This window comes from Salvelinus alpinus, chromosome 19 (genome assembly GCF_045679555.1).
Source record: "Salvelinus alpinus chromosome 19, SLU_Salpinus.1, whole genome shotgun sequence".
NCBI lineage: Eukaryota > Metazoa > Chordata > Actinopteri > Salmoniformes > Salmonidae > Salvelinus > Salvelinus alpinus.
The window spans coordinates 21,120,750-21,130,475 of record NC_092104.1 but is presented as its reverse complement, the minus strand read 5'-3'; the positions used below and the strand labels follow the sequence as shown (position 1 = coordinate 21,130,475).

General features: G+C 46.5%; 1 protein-coding gene across 1 annotated transcript in view; it reads right to left on the bottom strand.

Annotated features, from left to right (window-relative positions):
* Positions 1-415: 415 nt before the first annotated feature.
* LOC139545123 (aminopeptidase O-like) overlaps positions 416-9,726 on the bottom strand; it is a 108,092-nt gene continuing 98,781 nt past the window's right edge. Inside the window, exon 5 of the mRNA XM_071352537.1 lies at positions 416-551. The gene's annotated coding sequence lies outside the window, so the exon portion shown is untranslated. The remainder of the gene's footprint in view (positions 552-9,726) is intronic.

Below are 9,726 nucleotides of genomic sequence, written 5' to 3'. Positions count from 1 at the left end.
TTCTTGCTCAGTTGTGCACCGGGGCCTCCCACTCCTCTTTCTATTCTGGTTTGAGCCAGTTTGCGCTGTTCTGTGAAGGGAGTAGTACACAGCGCTGTGCGAGATCTTCAGTTTTTTGGCAATTTCTCGCATGGAATAGCTTTCATTTCTCAGAACAAGAATAGACTGACAAGTTTCAGAAGAAAGTTCTTTGTTTCTGTACATTTTAAGCTTTTCTTTCAAAACATTTCCAAGTGACCCCAAACTTTTGAACGGTATGGAATACTGTCACATAGCAGGCTGTAAGGGAATGTTGAATGCTCTGAGGTGTTTAAGTGATCAAGCCTAATACAGCAGTGTTATCAGTGTGGCCAAACCAGAAACAGTGAGTGTGTGATTTCCTACGTACATGCGTGCATCCAATTGACATCATCTCATGGTTAAAAGAAGAAACGTTGAGTTTTCTAACTGTGAGTCGTGCCTTTTCTCACTATCTTCCTTTGCTCCAGAGATGTCCCAGGAGGCGTGGCCAGAACTCCTAGCCAGGGTCACTGCATCTCTACAGAGACTCACTGAGGAAGAGGAAGCGGATGAAGAGGATCAGGTGAGAGAGCATTAACGTGGGCTTTTCATTAGTCAGGCACAGAGAGACTGAACCAACTTCAGCAATCTGGCAATAAATATGAACAAGTATAAATATTTAATAGACTGCAACATTCTACTTCATTTTTAAAGTTGATTATTATCTGTGTGTCTGGGAGTTATTTGTGTTTTGGGAGCTATATTTCTTCAGTTCCTAGTATGCATCTTCTCTTCAGCACCTCAGCTCTGTTTTCTTTAGTCTGCTGCTTACATGTTGGTTTGCAGGATATTTTCCCAAATGAGTCAGAACACACTACTCTTGGTGTGTGGTATGGTTTCACAGGATTAGTAAAGCCTGTTAGCTAGAGAGCAGAGAGGGAGAATATTGCTGTGAGAAAGAGAGGGAGCACTGAGAACAGAGATAGAGAGAGATGGTGACCCAGCCCATGGATTGATAGAAAGCAGTAGCGGAGAGAGAAAGGAAGAAAGAGAGGCAGCACTGAGAATAAAGAGATGGTGATCCAGTCTGGGGATTGGAACGGCTGACTTGCTGCCCACCAGCTGTGGCTTCAAACTCGACCCATTATCCAGACCGCTCCATTCTGGAACGCCATGCGGAATTCCCAGCCGTTCCCAGCCAGCGGTGGGAAAGAGTTTTCAGAACAGAGACACAGCTGCCAGGGGCTTCTGAGGGGTGCTGTTAAAAGTTATGAAGCGGAAGGCAGGAAGAGAGGGAATCTAATGATGGAATTAAGCACATTTGAGAGAGATTATTGTCCTGACTCTTATCTAAAACTCTGTCTAGTGCAGCTGTCTGAACTCTAGTGTCTACCAATCTCTTTCTAACCTCACCTCCCTTTCTCTCCCCCCTCTCTCTGTTTCACTCTATTTTACAATCTACTCTCTCTCCCCTTTCATTCTCACATTGTCTTACTTATCTTCTTCCATATCTTCCTCTGTCATCTCTCTCTCTCTCTAAAAGTGTCTTTCCCTTTTCTCAACCATGCCTTTTCTCTTCCTGCCTTCACTCTATCTCTCAGATAAAGGTTGGGTGCTAGTTTAATTGTGTGTGTGTGTATGCGTTGTCCTCCCGTCCTCCAGGGGTCAGTGTGGGGTGTTTGAGGCCTGGTCCCTGTTGGTGCAGTGTGCTGACTGGGTGGAGGTGGCCAGCGAGCTACTGGTCTCAGCCAGAACCCAGGACTGTTTTCTGCTGTGGCTCTTAACCTTCTACCACCAGCCAACAGGGGACACCACAGGACACAGCAGCTGGTATGTACTGGCTGGCTGGATAGAGACGTTCCGTGCGTCCCCATGCTCCACACAGTGTGCACTTACACACTCCCTGTCATGGATTTGAAAGCATATGATTGGTATGAACATTGGCTGGAGGGAGTTTCTACTAATGTTAAACCCATGTGAGAACATGTGAAGAAGGTATGGCTTGGGGGTTACTGGTGTTAACTTCGTCAATAGATGGCCACCTCCTTGTCCTGGCTGACCTGTCCTTGTTGGTTTCAGCATAGCTCGCCCAATAGATAGATGGATGAATAATCGACTGAGGGATGAATAATATATAGTTTCTCCAGGTTAGGAGGGAAGAGGCGAGTGGAGGGAAAAAGAGAGAGAGACAGAGAGAGAGAGAGAGGTATATGGTATTGATCCCACTCTGAGGGTGTTTGTGTTTCATCTCTCCCTGTCTGGGTTTCATCCCTCCCTGCCTGGGTTTCATCTCTCTCTCCCTGCCTGGGTTTCATCTCTCCCTCCCTGCCTGGGTTTCATCCCTCCTTGCCTGGGTTTCATCTCTCTCTCCCTGTCTGGGTTTCATCCCTCCCTGCCTGGGTTTCATCTCTCTCTCCCTGCCTGGGTTTCATCTCTCCCTCCCTGTCTGGGTTTCATCCCTCCCTGCCTGGGTTACATCTCTCCCTCCCTGCCTGGGTTTCATCCCTCCCTGCCTGGGTTTCATCTCTCCCTCCCTGCCTGGGTTTCATCTCTCCCTCCCTGTCTGGGTTTCATCTGTCCCTCCCTGCCTGGGTTTCATCCCTCCTTGCCTGTGTTTCATCTCTCCCTCCCTGCCTGGGTTTCATCCCTCCTTGCCTGGGTTTCATCTCTCCCTCCCTGCCTGGGTTTCATCCCTCCTTGCCTGGGTTTCATCTCTCCCTCCCTGTCTGGGTTTCATCCCTCCCTGCCTGGGTTTCATCTCTCTCTCCCTGCCTGGGTTTCATCTCTCCCTCCCTGTCTGGGTTTCATCCCTCCCTGCCTGGGTTTCATCTCTCCCTCCCTGTCTGGGTTTCATCTCTCCCTCCCTGCCTGGGTTTCATCCCTCCCTGCCTGGGTTTCATCTCTCCCTCCCTGTCTGGGTTTCATCTCTCCCTCCCTGTCTGGGTTTCATCTCTCCCTCCCTGCCTGGGTTTCATCCCTCCCTGCCTGGGTTTCATCTCTCCCTCCCTGCCTGGGTTTCATCTCTCCCTCCCTGCCTGGGTTTCATCTCTCCCTCCCTGTCTGTGTTTCATCTCTCCCTCCCTGTCTGGGTTTCATCTCTCCCTCCCTGTCTGGGTTTCATCTCTCCCTCCCTGTCTGGGTTTCATCTCTCCCTCGCTGTCTGGGTTTCATCTCTCCCTCGCTGTCTGGGTTTCATCTCTCCCTCCCTGTCTGGGTTTCATCTCTCCCTCCCTGCCTGGGTTTCATCCCTCCCTGCCTGGGTTTCATCTCTCCTTCCCTGCCTGGGTTTCATCTCTCCCTCCCTGTCTGGGTTTCATCTCTCCCTCCCTGTCTGGGTTTCATCTCTCCCTCCCTGCCTGGGTTTCATCTCTCCCTCCCTGTCTGGGTTTCATCCCTCCCTGCCTGGGTTCCATCTCTCCCTCCCTGTCTGGGTTTCATCTCTCCCTCCCTGTCTGGGTTTCATCTCTCCCTCGCTGTCTGGGTTTCATCTCTCCCTCCCTGTCTGGGTTTCATCTCTCCCTCCCTGCCTGGGTTTCATCCCTCCCTGCCTGGGTTTCATCTCTCCTTCCCTGCCTGGGTTTCATCTCTCCCTCCCTGCCTGGGTTTCATCTCTCCCTCCCTGCCTGGGTTTCATCCCTCCCTGCCTGGGTTTCATCTCTCCCTCCCTGCCTGGGTTTCATCCCTCCCTGCCTGGGTTTCATCTCTCCCTCCCTGCCTGGGTTTCATCCCTCCCTGCCTGGGTTTCATCTCTCCCTCCCTGCCTGGGTTTCATCCCTCCCTGCCTGGGTTTCATCTCTCCCTCCCTGCCTGGGTTTCATCTCTCCCTCCCTGCCTGGGTTTCATCTCTCCCTCCCTGTCTGGGTTTCATCTCTCCCTCCCTGTCTGGGTTTCATCTCTCCCTCCCTGCCTGGGTTTCATCTCTCCCTCCCTGCCTGGGTTTCATCTCTCAGAGAGAGAGAGAGACCTTTTTTTTCTTCTCCCATCCAGCCCTCGTCTTGAAAAACTACAAGACTTGTATGATGAGAATGAATCGACAGTGTTGTTAACTTTGCTTCTTTTTTGTACTCTAGTTTCCAGCTTTCCTGCCCTTCCTGCTGACTGACTGCAGTCATTGGCCGAGCTGATGTCATCCTGCTCCCAGTAGCCGTCTCTGGCCTAGCTATTGGTCGTCAGCCTCTACAGGGAGAGCTCTTCCTTCAGGAACACACACATACGCGCACACACTGCAAAAACCTGTTTTTTCTCTCTATCCCTCTATACACATGATGGCATCACCGTTATGTGAACACATTTTCTGCCTTGTATTATATACCTTAACACTTGTGTGTGTGATGTGTGTGTTTCAGGTAGTGCAGCAGTCAGGGCTGGTCCGTGAAGCAGTGTCCTCACCATGGTTGAGCTCAGACTAAACAGAGTGAGATCTTCCTCCAGCCTCACTGACAGTTCATCCAAGGACCATGGTTCTCACAGTTCATCCAAGGACCATGGTTCTTCAGGACAAACTCACATACATGGTATAACACAACTCACACACATGGTACAACACGACACATACACACTCTCACACATGGTACAACACGATACACACACACATGGTACGACACAGACACACTCACATACATTGTACAACACGACACACACACACGGTACAACACGACACACACACACACACATGGTACGACACAGACACTCTCACACAAATGGTTCCACACGACACACACACACACTCACAGCCGCTATACAGCGATAGGATGCACACACAGCTGTGCTAGGCTGCTCCACCAACCAGACGCTATGACTCTGACAAGATACACTCGCACAGACGCTCCAGATACTATAACGGTGAGAGGACATAGAGACATACCACTGTGATAACAGTCACAACTAGACACACACACACACACACACACACCAGGACCAATGTTTCCTTCCCCAAAAATGTGCACAGCAAATTTCTGTTCTTTTTAGGGAAAGTTTAATTTGTATTAGGTGCAACTTCCGGCGCGCATTAACTGTAAACACTAAACACTGTACCCGCTTTAAGTTATAATTTCAGACAGTGTCCAATATGCTATTGTGGCTATTTGAGCATAATGTAGTCCTGTCAGAGTGACCTATCATAAAAACCAGTGGAGCAAATACCATCATATTTCCACATAGATATAGCTGTTAACTTCTATGATATTGCCTACAATAGCCAATATGTGGTGTTCAATGTAGGCCTACATTCCATGAGACTTAACAAAATATTATACATGGCTTGACATGAGCCATTTTAGGACTGATGTTTTCCGAAAGCTCAAATCCGTTTAGAAATATGTAATACAATTGGCCAAATAGGTGATGTGTTTAACATAACGTAGCAGTCGTAAAAAAGGAAGGCCTGGAACTAGATCCCCTGCTACATACTGGTCTTGACCAGAAGAAAAAAAAACTCCAATCCAGGAAATGTGGAGGGGAGGAGGAGTTAAGATGGAGCGTCGCCTTGTTAACGTCCAAAAGTCACATCACAGGCTTTCTTTCCGGAACATCCGTTTTTTGGGGACTCGGCGGAGGGTACATTGTGTTATATAATGCAAGAAGCAAGAAACCACTTTTAAAAAATGTTGTATTAATTGTTAGCATTATTATTACAATATAGAGAATCATACAAAAATGTATTCTACCCTCTGCCTATTGGCTTATTTGCATATTCAAGCCTGTCTCAAAATAGGACACTGCCCCTTTTAAGACAAAAAAAGCTCTCTTGACTCACTTTTCAAAGACAGTTAGATATGTCAAAGTTTTGTGATTTTGTAGGAAGGAATCACTCTCCTATTGCTGACCCAAATTTGCTATAACCGGCCTAGTCGCTCACTAACTAGCAAAGAATATCAACAAATGTGCACACATTGCAAATTGTTATATCAAACTATTAGCAGCTCCAAGTTGGTTTGATTTTGTGGTCTCAAACCAGTGAGTTTATAATAACTCTTCATCAACAATGTAGGACATGTTTTATTACTGACAATGCAAGAGGTGGGAATGTTGTTCAGTTGTCATATAATTGCGACATTTAATATCAATATAGCATTATAAATAGTTTTCCAGAATGTATTTTGGAGATGATTTTTCACTGTTTGGGTCCCGAGGCAAAACCAGTGGCTACTCTGATCTAGGCTACTCTCCGACCATGGGTGATGGGAAAACAGCTCATGCCTGTGAAATAGAACAAGGCTACTCTGATGCGCTCCTCAGCCTACAACAAAATCACCAACTCTGTCTTGAAGTTAGATTTGGTTTGATGCATTGAAAGGGACTGTAATTATGTTGATTCAATCCCAATGAACACAGTAGAGTGAAAATCGTATCTGTTTTAAGCCAGGAAAGATAGTGTACATTCTAGTGAAGTTCAATCTTGTGTGTTTCTGCATGGGACTTCTCCAGGAGCTGCGTGGCCAGGTTGGCACGCAGCTTAGCGGGAACATTGACCAAGACACACTTTTAGCCACGCAAGGGCAACAAGTCATAAAACGTGTTCTAACCTTCCCACTCATATAACTGTCTCAGAACACATTCCTCACATTATACACACATGGAGAAACATCATTTGTGTGTTGAAGGGAATGACATGGAACACTTGTTATGGACTCAATGTTTACTGACAGAATGTCTCTACACCAACTATACTGGATGGTATTGAATACAAACCATGACAACCCTTCAACTCTGATTATGAATATGTAAATATTTCAAATGTGTTAATACAATCTGAGTAATGGTCTGTTAACTGATCTGAGTCATTGTGGTTTTTAGATTCTGTACATTGGCTGACTTAAAGATGCAGTCCGGGATCTTAAGCACAACAAATATCTTAACATATTGTACGAATTGGATTGTAACATACAGTGCCTTTGGAAAGTATTCAGACCCGTTGACTTTTTTTTGTTACGGTGCAGCCTTATTCTAAAATGGATTAAAAAAAAATACTCAGCAATCTACACACAATACCCCATAATGATGAAGCAAAAACTGTTTTTTATCAATTTTAGCTAATTTATTACAAATAACAAACAGAAATATCACATTTACATAAGTATTCAGACCCTTTACTCAGTACTTTGTTGAAGCACCTTTGGCAGCGATTACAGCCTCAAGTCTTCTTGGGTATGATGCTACAAACTTTATCCCATTCTTCTCTGCAGTTCCTCTCAAGCTCTGTCAGGTTGGATGGGGAGCGTTGCTGCACAGCTATTTTCAGGTCTCTCCAGAGATGTTGGATCGGGTTCAAGTCCAGGCTCTGGATGGACCACTCAAGGACATTCAGAGACTTGTCCCGAAGCCACTCCTGCCTTGTCTTGGCTGTGTGCTTGGGGTCATTGTCTTGCTGGAAGGTGAACCTAAGCCACCAGTCTGCAGTCCTGCACGCTCTGGAGCAGGTTTTCATCAAGGATCTTTCTGTACTTTGCTCCGTTCATCTTTTCCTCGATCCTGACTAGTCTCCCAGTCCCTGCCACTGAAAAACATCCCCACAGCATAATGCTGCCACCACCGTGCTTCACCATAGGGATGGTGCCAGGTTTCCTCCAGACGTGACGCTTGGCATTCAGGCCAAAGAGTTGAATCTTGGTTTCATCAGACCAGAGAATCTTGCTTCTCATGGTCTGAGAGTCTTTAGGTGCCCTTTGACAAACTCCAAGCGGGCTGTCATGTGCCTTTTACTGAGGAGTGGCTTCCGTCTGGCCCCTCTACCATAAAGGCCTGATTGGTGGAGTGCTGCAGAGATGGTTGTCCTTCTGGAAGGTTCTCCCATCTCCACAGAGGAAATCTAGAGCTCTGTCAGAGTGACCATCGGGTTCTTGGTCACCTCCCTGACCAATGCACTTCTCCCCCGATTTCTCAATTTGTCCAGGTGGCCAGCTCTAGGAAGAGTAGAGGTGGTTCCAAACTTCTTCCATTTAAGAATGATGGAGGCCACTGTGTTCTTAGGGACCTTCAATGCTGCATACATTTTTTGGTATCCTTCCCCAGCTCTGTGCCTCGACACAATCCTGTCTCTGAGCTCTACGGACAATTCCTTCGACCTCATGGCTTGGTTTTCACTCTGACATGCACTGTCAACTGTGGGATTATATTAACAGATGTTTTCCTTTCCATATCATGTCCAATCAATTGAATTTACCACAGGTGAACTCCATTCAAGTTGTAGAAACATCTCAAGGATGATCAATGGAAACAGGACGCACCTGAGCTCAATATCGAGTCTCATAGCAAAGTGTCTGAATACTTATGTAAATAAGGTATTTACGTTGTATTTTTAATACATTTACAAACATTTCTAAAAACCTGTTTTTGCTTCGTAATTATGGCGTATTGTGTGTAGATTGCTGAGGATTTGTATTTATTTTATCCATTTTAGAATAAGGCTGTAACGTAGCAAAATGTGGAAAAAGTAAATTGGTCTGAATACTTTCCAAAGGCACTGTATCATAGGAATTGCCCCAAAAAATGTTGTTGCAAGAGGTAACATAAAGATAGTTGCGTAATTATCGTATTTCGTCGTCCTAACGCAGTCTACACTGCTATCTGCCCAGCAGCTAGCCAGCTAGCAAACGTCCACCGTCTACCGAATAGCAGCACTGTAGCAACTATTACACTCAACTGAACGACTTGATTAGTGTAGTGTTAGCTAGCTACATAGTTGTCTTTGCTGTCTTCGTATCCAAGATAATTGTGTAGTTTAGAGTGTGTAGTTTTAGAGTGATTATCTTAATTTACCGAGGTTAGCTAGCCAGCTATTTGTCGTCCTTAACGTAGGAGACACTGCTAGCTAGCCAACAGCTAGCCAACGTCTACCGAATAGAACTTCCGCACTCAACAACCCGGTCGCATTCCGCTTCGCTCCACAGGTAGTATCACATTTTCATTTCATTTCATTACAGTACAACGGTTTGATTTGTTTGATCGTAGCTAGCTACACAGCTAGCTACATAGCCGTCTTTGTATCAAAGATAATTGTGTAGTCTAGAGCGATTTTCTAGGTTAGCTAGCCAGCTACTGTCGTTCTTTTAACGCAACGTAACGTAATCAACACTGCTAGCTAGCCCCCGAATAGCAGCACTGTAGAAACTATTACACTCAACGGAACGACTTGATTAGTGTAGTGTCAACAACGCAGCCACTGCCAGCTAGCCTACAAAGTCAACAACGCAGCCACTGCCAGCTAGCCTACTTCAGCAGTACTGTATCATCTTAATCATTTTAGTCAATAAGATTCTTGCTACGTAAGCTTAACTTTCTGAACACTCGAGACGCGTAGTCCACTTGTCATTCCAATCTCCTTTGCATTAGCGTAGTCTCTTCTGTAGCCTGTCAACTATGTGTCTGTCTATCCCTGTTCTCTCCTCTCTGCACAGACCATACAAACGCTCCACACCGCATGGCCGCGGCCACCCTAATCTGGTGGTCCCAGCGCGCACGACCCACGTGGAGTTCCAGGTCTCCGGTAGCCTCTGGAACTGCCGATCTGCGGCCAACAAGGCAGAGTTCATCTCAGCCTATGCCTCCCTCCAGTCCCTCGACTTCTTGGCACTGACGGAAACATGGATCACCACAGATAACACTGCTACTCCTACTGCTCTCTCTTCGTCCGCCCACGTGTTCTCGCACACCCCGAGAGCTTCTGGTCAGCGGGGTGGTGGCACCGGGATCCTCATCTCTCCCAAGTGGTCATTCTCTCTTTCTCCC